At 44.6% G+C, this 16,875-nt stretch overlaps 2 pseudogenes; both read left to right on the top strand.

Annotated features, from left to right (window-relative positions):
- The first annotated feature begins 5,377 nt into the window (after window positions 1–5,377).
- On the top strand, window positions 5,378–10,761 carry LOC124670333 (annotated as a pseudogene).
- Window positions 10,762–14,670: 3,909 nt separating this feature from the next.
- Window positions 14,671–16,373, top strand: LOC124677036 (annotated as a pseudogene).
- The last annotated feature ends 502 nt before the right edge of the window (window positions 16,374–16,875 follow it).

Genomic DNA, 16,875 nt, shown 5'->3' with positions numbered 1-16,875 from the left:
TCTGCATTTAGCCAATAATGTATCCCAGAAACATGTAAAGTATCAATTTAAAATAATTTATATTTTAAGCTACACAAAAAAGAAAAAAATTCCAGATTTGAGTAGTCATTTTCAAATCTCCAAAAACATGTTAGATTTTGCTATTTTTATCGAGCATAAAGTAAAAATAATTTTGGGTTGAGATTTACATGATTGTGTGATGTATCACTGACAATCTTCAGAATTATTTTTCATATTGTTTGATAACTAATAAATTTATTTTTTAAATAGCTAGAACACTTTTGCTCGGTAGCCAAAAACACTTTCGTCGGAAGACGTTGGGAAGATGTAGCTGAAGAAAAATAAGAAAGCGCAAGTTGGGATCGAGTAGCATCGGTTTTGACGACAGTGACGGAATCAATTGCTGGTTGAGAACGTTCCAGATTGCCAACACCGTGGGCCATCGTGCAGGCTCGCGCTGAATCTGATCGATAAGATATTCTGCCTGCCTGCTGCCCTGACTCGAAGCAGTGGCATCACCTCACCAAAAGGTTTCGTGTCTACTCCTGGAGGTGCACGTACAGGCAAGCATGTTATGTTAGAGCATCTCCAGTCGCGTCCCCCAAACCGTCCCCCAAAGCGATTTGGGGCGCGCCGGACAAAAAAACGTTCCCAGCCGCGCGCCCCAAAGGCCTTTTTTGTCCGGCGTCCCGAGCCCGTCCCCGTCCCACAGGGGACGCACCGGGCACGCCGGACACAACGAAATGAGAGGCGAGGAGGCGCGGGCCCGACCCGTCAGCGGCTCGGCGCTCAACCGCCACATACGTAGCGACGGTGCAGTTGCCAGGAAGCGGAACCGTCGCATTGGCAACCGCGTCGACGGCGCGCCAACCCCGCCGGAATGGAGCGCCGACTCCTCGGAAGAGCAACCGCTGCTCTCTTCGACTTCTGCGCCGCCGTTCATCCGCGCTCAATAAGACCCGTACGTACGCCGGACGTATGCCACCATTCATCCAAGCCTCCATCCGACACCTCCGGCCGGCGATGAGCTACATCTCCCGGCTCCGTCCGAGCACACTCCAACGAGGGAAAGCCTGCCGGCTGGCGCCATTGGTGGGAGAGAGCCGAGACGCCGAGCGCGGCGACGATTCCCGCCGCCGGTTGACGGCGAGGAATGGCTGGGCTGGGAGGAGGACGCGGAGGAAGAAGAGAGCGAGGACGCGGCGGCGGCGGTGGCCCGTGCGAAGGCGAAGGCGGCCAAGGCCAAGGCGGCCAAGGCCGCCAAGGCCGCCAAGGCCAAGGAAAAGGCAAAGGCAAAGGCAAAGGCGCAGCCGACGTTCACCGCCGACGACGAGGAGGACTCCGACGCGTCGGGCGCCGACACCGCCTCTTCGGAAGAGGTGGCGAGCAGGAAGCGCCACCGCGATGACGACGACGAGGCGGGGCCATCAGCGAAGAAGAAGAAGTAGATAGTTTATATGTATTTAATTATATTTTTCCGAAGTTTTATATATAATTTGTTTATGTTCAACCGATTTAAATATTAGTAAATAGTTTTTTCTAGCAAAAAAAAAATACTTTTAATGTTTGGGGGCGGCGTTTGGGGGACGCGGCTGGGGAGCGACGTCCCCCAAACGCGGCACGAACAAAACACGTCCCCCAAACGCTCGATCCAGCGCGCTTTGGGGGACGGTTTGGGAGACGCGGCTGGAGATGCTCTTAGCCAGCCGGAAACTGCGGAGCAACCGAGCCCTAGAAACGTTCACGATGCCTTCTATACTCCGTAGCTGAACATCATGGAACTGTAGGTAAAATGAGTTAGCCCCTGCCGCTTAAACCGCGAAATGAGTGGGCTACGTGAATTGCATTTTGGGATGTTTGGTTAGGTTTATTCTGGCGTCCTTTTTTTTTTTGCTTATATAAACTACTCGCTCCGACCCAAATTAATTGATTTAAATTTGTCTAGATACAAATGTAGCTAGACATGTTTGTTGAATAGACACATTCATATCTAGATAGGTTGAGTCAATTAATATAAATTAGAGGAAGTGCGGTATTACATGCAACATTATTTAGTTTTTTAAAATCCAAAATCCAAAGCATGAAGTATATATTTAGATGCTTTTATGGCTTATAAGCTAAACCCCCAAAAGGTTAGAACTACAAAGCAACCTCCAAATCGTACAGCGTGGTCAACTCTCGATGACGTTAGATTGTTTGTGTGCGTATGTGCCTTCCTGCCCACAAAATGGTTAGATTCCGAGCTTGTTCCACTTGCACGTGCTGGGTTGGGGAAATACCAGAAGGTATGGTGAGAAGCAGAGCGTGCCCCTTTTTGGTTCAAAACCTTGGGAATGGCGTGGTAAGGAAAAGGTCTCCATGGTACAAATAATTTGCCAATAAACATTTTACGTTGCTGTCATGAAGAAAGATAAATATGAACATTCAATTTACTAAATCAGGTGGTTAGTTCGGCCACTCTTCGATGCAACAAGAGTTATATTACTCCCTCCATCTCATGAAGATTATCTAGATACATCTAAATTTTGACAAATAATATCAGACAACCTTCATGGGATAGAATGGAGTAATATATACATGTATTTCTTTCGAACCAATCAGTGAACACATAAATCTTGTTTGGTTTTCGTGGGGTTGAAAAAGCGAAAATCGATATTATGAGAAATAAAATTACATTCTTAATATTAAAATCATTATGTGGCTAATCTTGGTAAGTGCAATTAAGAATCTCCCAAGTGATACTCCGGTGACCTACGTGGAGTAGTTATCATTTTAGCAAAGTATGTTCTCTGAGAAAGTAAGAAAAGACAATACATATAGTGAGACAAATATGTGGATTTTTAACTGCAATATTTTAAGATCTAGTGGCCAATATGTAGCTATCCGTCGTTGGAATTCGGCAACTTCGTAGTCGTAGGCACAATCATCTCATTCAAGTTTCCCAAACCTAGTCGATTCGATGCTCCAGATTTGTCAAGTGATACTCCATTAACCTAAGGACAAACAGTAAATGGTTTGAGAGTCAGGTCATTTTTAAGCGGTCCTAGATCTGCTTGGACCAAAGTGCATCTCCATATAAGACCTTTATCAATTTAAAATATTAATAGGCCATCCTTCAGTATAAGCAAAATATTGTGAGGTTGATTCTAGATGAAAATAAATTATAGCAAGGCTTTCCTGAAAACTGAATACTTAACACCAACACTCTTTGGTAATGCGTAAAAAGATACTTCTGTTAGTTAAGTAGAAGTGTAATGAAAAGTTCACAAACTATAATTTTGTTGTTAGTTCTGCAATCCAATTGTAAAAAACAATATTCCTAAAAAGGGATGTAAATGGGAGCATTAGAAATGAGAAAATTAAGCCACCAATAGGACATTCATTGTCTAATGTTATAGGTGTGTTGCTAGACTTGCCCTCTTGTTTTTAAATAACAGACTCATCTAACGGGGTAGATGAGTAATACTAAAAATAGCATAGCTAACTTACATCACTTGGCTAAAAGAAGTCATAACATGTCATATTATCTAAATATAGGTAAGTAAGAACACCATGAATAGTTGTAGCAAAATTATCATCACTCCCTTTTTCAGAACATACTTTATATGTATATGCTAGGTATCAAGCTGAGAAGCAACAACAACCAACAAGACAAGATAGACAAAATTCAGAGTATTTCGCACCACATCCCTATTGAGTCAACTTACTAGATTATATCCATTTTATTTTGCGAGGAAAGGATATTTTTGTTACTTAATAATAAATTACAACTACGAAATATATGAGGTGCTCTATGCGCATTCTAAAGAATAGATAGTGCAACAAAACCTCGGCTCACACAACCAAAACATGTGTATAAATTGACTTTATTGAGCATGCTCATAATTCACCTGTTAATTCAATCAGTAAAATGCGTTTTGTGTTTATGTATAGGACTAAGCCACAATCGTATGTACATTGTGTACATAGTTTTATGTGGAGGAGATTAGTTCGCTTAAGACTGTTATGATTAACCTTCATTGCAAAGCAAACTTCCACTTCAAGAGGTCGATATCAATTCCATTAAGATATCCTGACTATCAGGAATACACCATCCCTTGGAGGCACACAAAACCATACTAATGTGAGATAACCCCTTTCTTCGCTCTCCCTTCTCTCCTTTCTCTCTCTGTGGAAAGGGAGACCAGGTGAGCGACAAGTTTTTCGGTAGCGGCTCCAACGATTCCTCTTCCCCATGGGCCTTGAGCTCATCGGATCAGCCACACTGATCTATACAATTGCAGGCTAGTAGTAGTCTATGTAACTAGGGTCTGGCCTACCTTTTTCTTCGTCTCTGATGTTGAAGATGGTGGTCTCCAATAACAATAAAGATGCTCCAGATCCCTCACCAGGGCGGACTTGTGCTTCTTGGTCAGCGATGGATCTTTGTGCTTTCCCTTCCTATTGAGTACAACGCAAAAGATGGATGGCACTATGCAGTTGTGATGCAAGGACCTCCAAGGGCTTCGAAGTAATTATTTGTTTTTCTAGAGTCCTTTTTGCATTTGTGTGGGTCATCGAGTCTGTTCTAGTCCCTTCTGTTTGTGTGCGTACGTGTCCTATATTCCAGTCGTATGAAATAAATGGTACACATATCCTCCTAAAAACCATAATTAATGTCGGTCTGAACATCCACCGAAAGTGTGCCCCCTCCATGGTTCGGTGGAGGCCATGGTGTGATGTAAGATGCATCCAGAACAGAGTTGATAACTCACCATAGGAGCAACACCAATGGTTGCTTCCATTTACATCCCTTTTTAGGAAGCTCCCATTTGCATCTTAGCAATACATCCGTTTCAAAATATAAGACTTTTTAGAATCAAAAAGTTTATATTTTGAAACAAGGGTAGTAGGTGGTATGGTTTGCTCTTTCTTTACGAGCTATTCACTCCGTTCCTTAATATAAAACGTGAACTTTAAGAACGTCTTATACTATTAACAACCAATATACTCCAGTAGGTATAGTATTGTCACACACCATAGGTCACTTCGTAGTTGCCAAAACCCTCATAACAGAATACCATTTCCTAACATTATTATCGGCTTAAGACAACTATAAGCTGATTTAAGATGTGGAGTAAATTCCAAAACAAGCACAGCACGCTCGCACCACACTCCCAAACAGACAGCACAGCCTCCCACCGGCCCTACACGTAGCCTCCGTGGGACCCAGCCCCATCCAATCGACGACCAGCACGATAACGAACTCCTAGATCGGACGGCCCAGATTCGTCGCTAACCCGCTATAAATCAAGTCTCACCTCACCCACGCGCACCCTCTCTTTCCGCCCTCCACACCTCGCGAGCCCCCAACCCCAGGCGACCCTCCCTCCTCGGCGGCGGCGCGGCGGCGATGCAGATGGCGGCGACAACCACGGACTCGCAGGTCGCCGTACCGCTCCACCACGCCCACCCCCACCCGCACGCGCATCCGCACCCACCTCCGCAGCACGCGCACCCGCACCACCACATGCCGCAGCCGCGGTGGGTCGTCATCCCCTACCCGCCGCCGTCCATGGTGGGCGCCCCGCCGCCACCGCCGCCGCAGTTCGCCAAGCACTACCCGGCGGGGCCGCCGCCGCCGCCCCCGCGGCCGCCGGGCGGCGCACGCCGACACCACCCGCCGCCGGATCCGGCGGGAACGGCTGCGAGGACAACAAGACGATCTGGGTCGGCGACCTCCAGTACTGGATGGACGAGAACTACCTCCACAACTGCTTCGGCCCCAGCGGCGAGGTTCGTTTGCCTTCTCCCCCGATCCGTACTAGATCTCGCGCATACAGCGAGATTTGTCCCATTTATGCGTGTTGATTCATCTCAAACTGCCATACAAGCGTAAATTCGTGCTTAGTTTGTCGCTTAATGCAAATAAAAGTGCGGTATTTCTAAAATTAGCCGTGCTCCAGGCGGCAACTTTAAGGCCGTTCACTGCAGTACGGACGGAATGCTCTTGTCTGTTTGGTTATTAGTGTACTGCCATAAATGTCCGCAAGCCACTTTTTTTTTCCTTTCTGAAATTGTGGTTTGTACTATTATGTCGTAAGGGGTAATTGCCCCCTGGGCGACGTGAGCTGCCAAACGTGCTAACTATGTCATGGGATTTATGGTATTGGTGTGTAATGGGTTAATGAACTGTCTGAATGATCCGGTTGGTTATTGCATTTTGGCAATTACGGAATAAGTAAAAGAACAGTTGGAGGAGGGAAAGGAAGCAATAACTGAAGCCTTTGCCAGTTATCTTCTTAGGGGTGTGCTCACTGATGTTGACAGCAAGAGTAAAGATGGCAACTTATATGGTGCTCGGTCAGGAAGATGGTTAATTGAAGAAGCAAGTTGCGCGAGCGTTCTTGTTTATTGTACAGTTTGAGAGGAACTATCTTTCAGACCTTCGCAAGCAGCAACTATAATATGTTTCTTGTTTATTGTACAGTTTGAGAGACTATCTTTCAGACCTTCGCAAGCAGCAACTATAATATGTTTATCAAATTGTGGAACGAATGTTAACCATTCATCATTTCATCTCTTTTGCTTCCCGCCAATCATTTGGTATTTGTTCTTGTGTTCAAGTCTGATTTTCTAACCTTTTCAGTTCATCTACTTCGTAGGTGGTAACCATAAAAGTTATCCGCAATAGGCAAACTGGGCAGTCGGAGGGATATGGTTTTGTAGAGTTCTTTTCCCATGCATCTGCAGACAAAGCTCTTCAGAATTTTACTGGGCACGTGATGCCTAACACCGATCGAGCCTTCAAGTTAAACTGGGCATCATATAGCATGGGTGAAAAGCGATCCGAAGTTGTCTCTGATCACTCGATATTTGTTGGTGATTTAGCTGCTGATGTTACTGATGAAATGTTGATGGAGCTTTTTGCTGGCAAGTACCGCTCCGTCAAAGGAGCTAAAGTTATTATTGATGCAAACACAGGACGTTCTAGGGGCTATGGATTTGTTAGATTCGCAGATGATAATGACAAATCTCATGCAATGACTGAAATGAATGGTATATATTGCTCTACTAGGCCGATCCGGATAGGACCTGCAACGCCTAGAAGAACTGGTATGTCCATCTATTGTGATTGTTCTGCAGACTGAAGTTGTACAGCCTCCTTTTTGTTACTTCATTGAATTGCTGATTCTTTTCCACGCAAGTGCTTTAAGTTTTACAAAATTTGAATAGTTTTACGGCTCATGTAGGTAACAATAAATCGTTATTACTCCCTCTGGAAAATATTGTCTACATACATCCAACTTTAGACAAATCTAGGACATCCTTTTATGGACGGAGGGAGTATATAATTCTGGAAAATCTTCTTAAATTTTTACCTTGTATGATCATGATGTTGCCATAGTGTTCTTCCATCTAGGATTTTGGAACACATCTGACGTTTTAACAAAAGAAGTGGCGATTTCTTCTGTTATTTATTGTCTAATTTGTATTCCTGTGTGTTTGAGGACCACATTTGTAACCAATACTCCAATAGAAATTAGAATAGTATGTACTTCACCAGAACTCTTATGGACCACTGTGGAGGTAGCATTCCTATATTAATGGTGCCAATTACATTACAATACTTCAATTGCTTTATGTCCTTATCTTCATAACTGGAGGATGCATGCCTCTTCCTTGTTTATAGAGGACAATACGTACTTGGTTTCTTTCTCATATGAAATTAGTATAGAATTAATCCATTCTTTACCCGACTTCTTCACTATTAACTTCAGGTGATTCTGGTTCCTCAACACCTGGGCATTCAGACGGTGATTCTACTAACAGAACGGTGTGTTTCTGGTTTCCTCATATGTTAACCTTGTAGGCTGTCTTCTAATTTGAAGTTGCCAACCTGCTTTAGGTTTATGTTGGTGGGCTCGACCCAAATGTTAGTGAAGATGAACTGAGGAAAGCATTTGCCAAATATGGCGATGTTGCCTCTGTTAAAATTCCTCTTGGGAAGCAATGTGGCTTTGTTCAGTATGTCAACAGGTACATGTCTGAAGCTGTAACATGCTTTACTATTTGTCTTTCTACAACCTGCTGGGAGTTATAATTTATGCATGCCTGTTTTCAGAACCGATGCGGAAGAAGCACTGCAAGGATTGAATGGTTCTGTCATTGGAAAGCAGGCAGTTCGCCTTTCATGGGGCCGCAGCCCATCCCACAAACAGGTTGGTCATGTGAGACAGCTATTTTTCTATTTTTTGTCATTCCTTGCTATATTATCAATTTTCATCACACCAATCATCTTGCTAAAACTGTATCAAGTTTGGAAAAATTTGGAAACAAGTTACTGCCTTCCTTAATCGGATATTCACTTTGGCTCGTATGTGCAAATGCACCCATTGTCCAAACAACATATTTCAAAATGTCTAAAAATTTGGAAAAAATATTTGGGTGTACATGCAGATATTCTATGTTCTCACACAAATTATCGTGGAATATTTTTGTGGCTTGGATAAAAAAGACAATTTTTGGTGCTCTAAAATAGCTTTTCACGAGTCATTTTTTGTCTTTTTACACAGGCCAGAAAAATATTTGTTCTCCACAAAATTTTATGTGCAAACATAGAATGTTCTGATGTCCACCCAGAATTGTTTTTCATAATTTTTTAACATTTTGAAATACATTTGAAGTGCATGTTCCATAATAGGTGCATCTAGTCCTATGAGCCAAAACACCATGTCCTATCTTAATTTGCTTTTCAACATAGTCTCATACATGTATGATCTTTCCCATTTCCTGCTTCGATGAATCTGTGCTACCTTGTCTTATATGCTATTAATGATCTTTCCCATTTCCTGCTTCGATGAATCTAAGCTACCTCGTCTTATACGCTATTAATGATCTTTCCCATTTCCTGCTTCGATGGATCTGTGCTACCTCGTCCTATATGCTATTGATTATTAGAACAAGATTATTTTGTTCCATTCCGGCCTTATGGTTTGTAGTTGTTTCTAGTAGTCACAAAATAAACAATTCAAGTACACACCCTTTATCTGTTATAAGCCTTATTTTATTTACCTCAGTCGAGACTCCAACCATCCGCCTTATCCTCTCACTTAGCTTGTAAATGATGTCTGTCTATATACTTTGTGTCGTTTGGCTATGCAAAATGGCTAATGCAACCATAGTGTAGTAAATCCCGTGGCTGATCTATGGGTACGCGTCATCATGTTTGATTCCATGTTTTCATTGACGCTGTTTAATGTAGCAAACACAAAAAAATCAGTTGCAGAGTTAATATTGGATGGTCGTGAAATGGAATATTACTAGGTTGCCATAGTTATTCACCGAATAACAGAAATTTTCTTGTTCTTGTTCTTCACAATAATTTCTTTCACATTTTCTGGTTTTATTTATTGTTCATCCATAATTATGGCACTGTGCAAAGCATTCAAAGTTCTATATTTCCTGCTAGTACATACCCATTGTGCTGTAGACCCTATTCAAATATGTTTTAGGCTATGCATTTTGAGGATGACTGTTGACTGCATTCAAAGTTCTATATTTCCCGCTAGTACATACCCATTGTTCATCCATAATTATGGACGGTGACGGAAACACCCACACCCATGCGTGGGTGTACAAAAGTATTTCCGTTGACTGCATGCCACATCTTTATGGAGGCATTAGAGCTCAAGATAAGTAGAAAACAGTGGACTAGATGGTGGCAGAACAAATCACTCAACTGTTGCTCTTTCCTATCATCACTTATAAAAGAAGGGACCAGCCAGGATGAACCCTTGGTGGTATTTTGTTATAAAGGTAGGACCCTAGCTCCTATCACTAGGACTCAAACACCGGTGGGTACTGTGCGACGCTTGCGCAGCTAGCCCAATTGAGTAATGCTCATTTCTCTCTTAATAGTTAAATCAGGTAATATGTTCATAGTGGCATAGGCTGGTTTTGGGAGCCACTAGGGGGTGTACTCAATACTGAGAACTTTGAACTAGTGATTACTACTCCATTTATGCTTTTCATACAACTATCTCATTTGGCACATTTTTAGATAAGTAAATATTGTCATGACGCATCTGAGTTTCCTAAATCTGCTGTTCTTTGAATTTCAAACTATTCCATGCAAATTATTATCATCTTGCCGCTGAGAGGGTTTGTTTTGTTGCACCCAGCATGACTTGTTAAATCTTTACTTTATATCAGCTGCATATAACTTGTTGATTTTAAAGTATGTTTCTTGTGGAATTGGTTATCCATTCCCTTCTATCACTCTTGACTCGCTGTTTTCTTTCCAGTCAAGGGGTGATTCCGGTAACAGGAGGAACATGTACTATGGCTCGCCGTTCTACGGTGGATATGGCTACGCCTCCCCCATCCCGCACCCGAACATGTACGCCCCAGCATATGGAGCATACCCCTTCTATGGTAATCAGCAGCTAGTTAGCTAGAGAGAGAGAGATAGGTTCCACTCCCTCCAATGGGAAACAAGGTTTTGGTCTGATGAGAGCATAGCAAGGTAAGAGAGAGAAGAGAGAGAGAGAGAGAGAGAGAAAGACAGAAAGTGAGAGAGAGGGAGGTTATAGGTCGTCCTAAAAGTGGGTGAGACAGGTGAAAGTGAAAAAAAGAGTGGTGTCTGTATTCTGTAGTGTCTGTTGTGTGTATGTGTCGCAAGATCTAGTGCTCTAGGCTTGTAGACGCTGAGAGTCATGGATGGTGATTCTTTCAAGAAATTTTGACTTGCTAATAAGTGAAACCACTGTTTGTGCCGCACATTCATCTCCGTTTCGGAGTCTGTCTGCACTTGGACCATCTTGTAGAGATGGCTGGTTTGGCCTTTTTTGCTAGGTATTTGTTCGTTCTTTTGTATTGCTGAGTTTCTTTTTTGGATCATTTATGTGTTGTGCTTGTTTGTTCTTGGACAGCAGAGTTTCTTTTTTGCATCATTTATGTCTTGGCTTGCTCGTTCTGGGACAGTTTATCTGAAGATGGTATTGAGATGTCGATTTCAGCTTTAGGTTGGCCTTACACGTGATTTTAAGATACGGAGTACAACATAAACCTATGTTCATGTTTATTTTTTGATAACTCTGAAAGCAAAATCCTTCATCGCTGAGCTCATTGACATCATTTACGTGCTCTGGGACAGTTGTCTATTGGTTTTGTATCTTTAGGAGGAAGTACCATCTACGGTGGAGTCTGGTAATGTCTTGTCTCATTCCGACTGGAACTGAAACATAGATCGTTTTATGTAGGATAGTAAGAGCATCTCCAGTTGTTTGGGGCTCCCAGGTCGCGCTATTTAGCGATGTATGGATGTAAACGCTATTTAGCGCTGTATGGATGTAAAATTTGGTAAGGGGGGCTCATTTTCCCAGCGGTGAGCCTAGAGGAAAGACATAATATATTTGAATTCAAACATAAATAGACGAAAAATTCAAACTTAGGCGAAATTTAGAGATATTTAATATCTATAAGCGAGTTTTTACATATATAGGCTGAATTCGTAATATATTTAAATTCTCTAGAGAGAAACTTAAACTAAACTTAAACACGGTGTCGATCTCGACGTCGAGGGCATCGCTTCTCACTGGCGGCGGCGGGATCGGGACGCCCCCACGCTCGAGCGCCGGCCTCCGGGCGCGCGAAAGTCCGGCGGCGCCGGGTAGCCATCCATGTGCGGCGGTCGTGCCTCCCATTGGTGCGGCGACCGTCGGCCGAATCCGTTGTTCGCCGCGCCGTCGTCGTAGCCCACCATTGCTCGCTCGAGGAGGATTGGGGAGAGAAGATTGGGGAGAGAAGGGAGACGGCGGTGGTGAATGCGGCCAAACGCGGTAGGTCCGGCGATAAATAGAGGGAGCCGCGCGTGAATTTGAGGTCCGACGAAGACTGACTGCAGGTTTTTATAGCGCGTGGAAGACGATGCGATGAGAACGACGACCGGCCTTTCTTGCCATGCGCGCGGGAACTTTCCTCGACGTTTTCTCTGGAATCCCTAAGCGCGCGTCCGGAGGGCCAGGGATGACATGGGCTCGCCGGATGGATGAAAACTCAAATCCGGATAAAAACGAGGATCTAGAAGCGTGACTGGACTATTTTTCGCTGTCTGGATAAAAAAAAGGTTGCCAAGAGCCTCGTCGGGGAGACGGCTGAAAGTTTCGTAGGAGTTCCCATATCCTGTGGTTGGGATTCACAGCATTCTCACCGTGGCGTACACATAAGCTTCTTCTCCCTTTTGTTTCTTGTGCGGGAATGCCAGGCAAAAGAGAGGGGGCACTAAACGATGTGATTTGACCAATTGGTTTTAGCATATGTGAAGGATTTTCTTTCAGTGGATCTAGGGGTTGCAGGATGCAAATGGGGCCACGTACAGTGCTCTGTGCGTATGCATCCAGGCTTGCACATCCACCAGCTTCGTGCTCGTCTTGCCATCGTTCCGCCATGATTTCCGAGATGGTGAATTTACTAATATGATGGAGCACTGATTAGTTTAAGTAGGAACACACGCTTTTGATAGGGTTGGTAGACTTGGGCGTGATATCATGAGCTCACCTCCCGACGCGGATCAGATGAACAGATAAACCAGTTCACACTGTTTCTAGTATTGATAAGACGACGACGCCGACTGGTGGTGGTGACAAATATGGCTATGTCTTCCATCGTCCCTTAGTGCCCAAGGAAGACCTGAAGGAGTAAACAAGTCAAGGTCTTCAAGTCTTGGTTGTGTACGTGACTCTCTTGCCATGTCTTGTACGGCGCATCATCAAACACGCCTTTGCCACACACAAAAGTCATCAAACATGCTCATGCAGGAAAAGCTGAATAATTCTTTGTGTTCTACGTTTAAAGTAATACTAGGTTTTATATGTTTTCCTTGCCTTGTTAGTTGCTTTCAGTATCGGAAATCTACTTACGATGATCTTGGGTGCATATGCTTATGCCACCGAAAAGAACATTTTAAAATATCAAGAAAATTTCGAACAAAAATTCCACGCGTACGCCTCGATATCTTATGTGAAGACGCCAAGTTTCGGTCAAAACCAGCATTTTTTTTGTGTGTCATGTGTTAAAAAGACGAGGAAGAGTTTTTTTAGCATCAAATTTATCTTTTTCACCCACGATATAAAAATATAGAACATTGAGATGTACGCCCCACATTTTTCTATCAGAATATTTAATATTTTAAAATGAGTTTAAAACTCATTTCAAATATGATGAGCATATTCTCCTGTGTGTAAAAACTCCTTGTCCAGCCTTTCAAATCTTTCTTTCAGAAATAATTTCACATAGTGTTTTGGTTCCTAGGAGCATATGCTCCCGATTAGCATATGCTTCCGAATAAATAGTAAATTCGTCAAAAATATTTAAAATAATAAAAAAACTAAATTACTTGGCGTTGTAGATGTTCGTGTCTTTACATGTCTACAAACATTCGTGAAGAAAATTCATATATGTCATCCTAGGCAAAAATACCAAAATGTAGTGATGTAAACAAGCGTTATTGAAGCACGAATTTTATCCTTTTTACACAAGTCATTAAAAATGTTCTTTTTAGCTGAAATTTTATGAGTAAGCATGGGATATGGATATGTCAATGTGCTATTTTTCAAAGATTTTTTTGTATTTTGAAATGTTACTTTCCATTAGGCAGGTGCATATACTTCTGGGATCAGTTTTGGATTTTCGTGAAGAATTCTGGTACAGAGTGAATGTTGAAGATCTTGAGCCGCTTTGTAAGCAAGACAGACGCGAAGAGAACCTGCAAGCGACAAGTTGATCTGCACATAGTTATCCTTCATTGTTAAGTTGCTTCTACGATGTGCTGAAACCTTGTACCACAGTAGGTCAAAGTACGTTGGTTCTATTAATGGTAACCAGAGAAAATGCTTCTTTCCCTAAAGAAAAAGAAGATAGCCGATCGAAGGAGGCGTCGATCGTGCGTGCCAGCTTCGGTTTATGCGCACTCATCCCAGAATAGCTTCCTCCACAAACGAACAAAAAAGCCCTCGATCCCTAGCTAGCTCGAGGTTTAATATTCCGCCTGGAGATTTTATTCGAGGAACAAGATATCCTGCCTATCTATCGTGTCAACTCAGCCGCCATTGATTGATCGATGCACCCATCTCCATCTGATCGAAATGCAAGAGAGAAATTGGGATGGGTGAATGGAATGGATCGCTGCTAGCTTCCACGTAAGAAAGAGAGTACATGGATTAGATCTCCAAACCTTAAAACATTGTAAACTTCCAAAAGGATATTGTCGTGTCCTTTAATCTCAGACATCCTACCTTTAATCTCGAATATGTAATGTATGGTTTAATCTCAGTCGTCTGTTTCACTCAGGAAAAAAAACGTTTCAAACTTAGAGATCTAATAGAAACACAAGCCTTAACTAAATTATAAGCCGCTCCATCGTTTTCTTCATTTTCGCTGCGGGTGTGCGGTGTGCGGTGTGCTGGAGATCTAATGAGGAATCATGAAGCGTCTTTATCTGTTTCTGAATTGTCAATGTCGCCGGTTGTCTAGTGTCTCCAACGCGCCATCGGGATCACGATCACCTCACACGGCAGGGACAGAGGAGAGAGGACGGATGCATGGGTCCCTTCTTCATAAGAAAATGAAGTAAGTATAAATTGAACCCTTAATTGCAAGTCTTGTCCTCAGCCAGCCATTCACATCTCATCCCAAAGTCCTTGAGGGAGTATATAAATAGCGGAGCTATCCCCGTACCTCACGAAACCTGCCCTGGTACACCCTAGCTGCAACCATAAACGCGACCCAGAGAAGATGTGACGCGTTAATGCCTTGGCTTGTACGCGCATCCAACTGATATACTCCACAAGCAAGCACACTCCCCTACCTTGCTCTCGGCCCGGCCGTCTCTCACTCCCTCCCGCCCATCCACCTGCCGCGTGATCGATCCTAAGTGAAGCTCCCATGGAGGTGGAGCCGCCGCTTTCTCCGGTGGCCGGCGCCGGCGCCGTCTGCTGCATGTGCGGCGACCGCGGCCTGCCGCACGAGCTGCTCCGCTGCAAGCTCTGCCGCGTCCGGATGCAGCACAGGTTCGTACCGTGCGCGCAGTCCCGCGCACAGGCATATCGATCGACGCGCGCGTTCTTGTATCGATCGGTCAGACGTCCATGGAACCTGATGTGGGCGTCTATGTGTATTGCAGATACTGCAGCGATCTCTACCCGAGGGCGACGGCGTACAGGCGGTGCAACTGGTGCCTGAGGGAGCCGGCCCAAGGCGGAGGAGGCCAGGGACTCGCCGACGCGCTGGCTGGCAAGACCACGGATAAACGGAAGGCCGCGGCATCAGTGGACGCGTCGACCTCCGAGGAGGAGGAGGGGGAGGGGTGTGTCGGCAGAGTGACGAGGCCGGATGCGCCATTACGAGGTCGACGAGATCGGCCGCGGAGGTCGGCCAGCCCATCAAGAAGCACAAGGGCGGTGACAGGGCAACGTTACCGCCGCCGTCGCCGGGCGCAACGGCGAAGGGAAGCAGCGGCAAGAAGCAGAAGACCGATGACAGGGCAGCGCCGCCGACGTCCCCGGGCGCGTCGAACGGGACCAATGGAAACAGTAAGCAGATGGCTGACGAGAGGGCAGCGCTGCGGCCATCATCAGGCGCGTTGAAGGGTAACACCGGCAACAAGAAGCACAAGGACGACGAGAGGGACGAGAGGGCAGCGTTACCGCCGTCGCCAGGCGCGTCGAAGGGTAACAACGGCAACAATAAGCACAAGGCCGACGAGAGAGCAGCGCTGCCGCCGTCGCCGGGCGCAAAGGGTAGCAACGGCTACAAGAAGCAGAAGGCCGACGAGAGGGCAGCGTTACCGCCGTCGCCAGGAGCGTCGAAGGGTAACAACGGAAACAAGAAGCAGAAGACCGATGAGAGGGCAACGCCGCCGACGTCCCCAGGCGCGTCGAACGGGACCAACGGAAACAGTAAGCAGAAGGCCGTCGAGAGGGCAGCGCTGCCACCGTCGCCGGGCGCAACGGCGAAGGGTAACAACGGCAACAATAAGCAGAAGGCCGACGACAGCGCAACCCTGCCGCCGTCGCCGGGCGCAGCGGCGAAGGGGAATGCCAACAAGAAGTCGATGCAGGCTGGGAAGTTGACGCGGCCGGGTAGGGTCAAGGTGAGGAGGTACAAGCTCCTTGCCGAGGTGATTAGCTGCTAGGATTAACACGGAATAAAAATGGCTGCTACTAGCCAAGTAGGAATTAAGTAGCTAGCCTCGATCGGCATTGGTGTCGATGTCTGTACATAGATCGTGTATCCGCCGTGTACGGTGACAGTGCTATGCTGTGCAAATCTGAGAGTTTTCAGGCAATTTAACCGTCCAAATGTGCAATCGCGCATGAACACTACTGTGTAAATACATCTAACCTTTTACAAATCTAAGACAAGTTTTATGAGATGGAGGGAGTATAAACATAACCTTTTTCTTGTTTTACTTGACTTCTTTTAATTGTTAAAATAAAAAAATATTTTCACCTGTCAAGTATTCTAAGTTCAAAAGTCTAGTAAAGTGGAAAAAAAACTCATTTATGTATCCTTAAATCGAAAAATGGGGGTTTCAACGTCTCCTAAAAGTTGTTCGTTATGTCAGAACCCGAAGAAATTAATTCTGCATGGAAAACAAAATAGGATATTGCTACGGAAGTAGACAGCTGTGCGGTTAGTTTTAGGGAGTGCAAAAAAGCCCGAAAATAGAAATAAAGAAGTAGTTCTCACATCACTCCTTGTTCTAAAAGTAGAAAGTTTTAATCCACTTGCGTTGCTTGTTTCCGCGTGGTATGGCGGCACACTTATCATTTCGCAGCTCTGCGTCCAAGTTCAACTAGAAACAAGATATAAGATTTTTTTTTAGATTCTCGG

Source organism: Lolium rigidum, chromosome 7 (genome assembly GCF_022539505.1).
Source record: "Lolium rigidum isolate FL_2022 chromosome 7, APGP_CSIRO_Lrig_0.1, whole genome shotgun sequence".
NCBI lineage: Eukaryota > Viridiplantae > Streptophyta > Magnoliopsida > Poales > Poaceae > Lolium > Lolium rigidum.
This window is presented reverse-complemented; position numbering and strand designations above follow the sequence as displayed.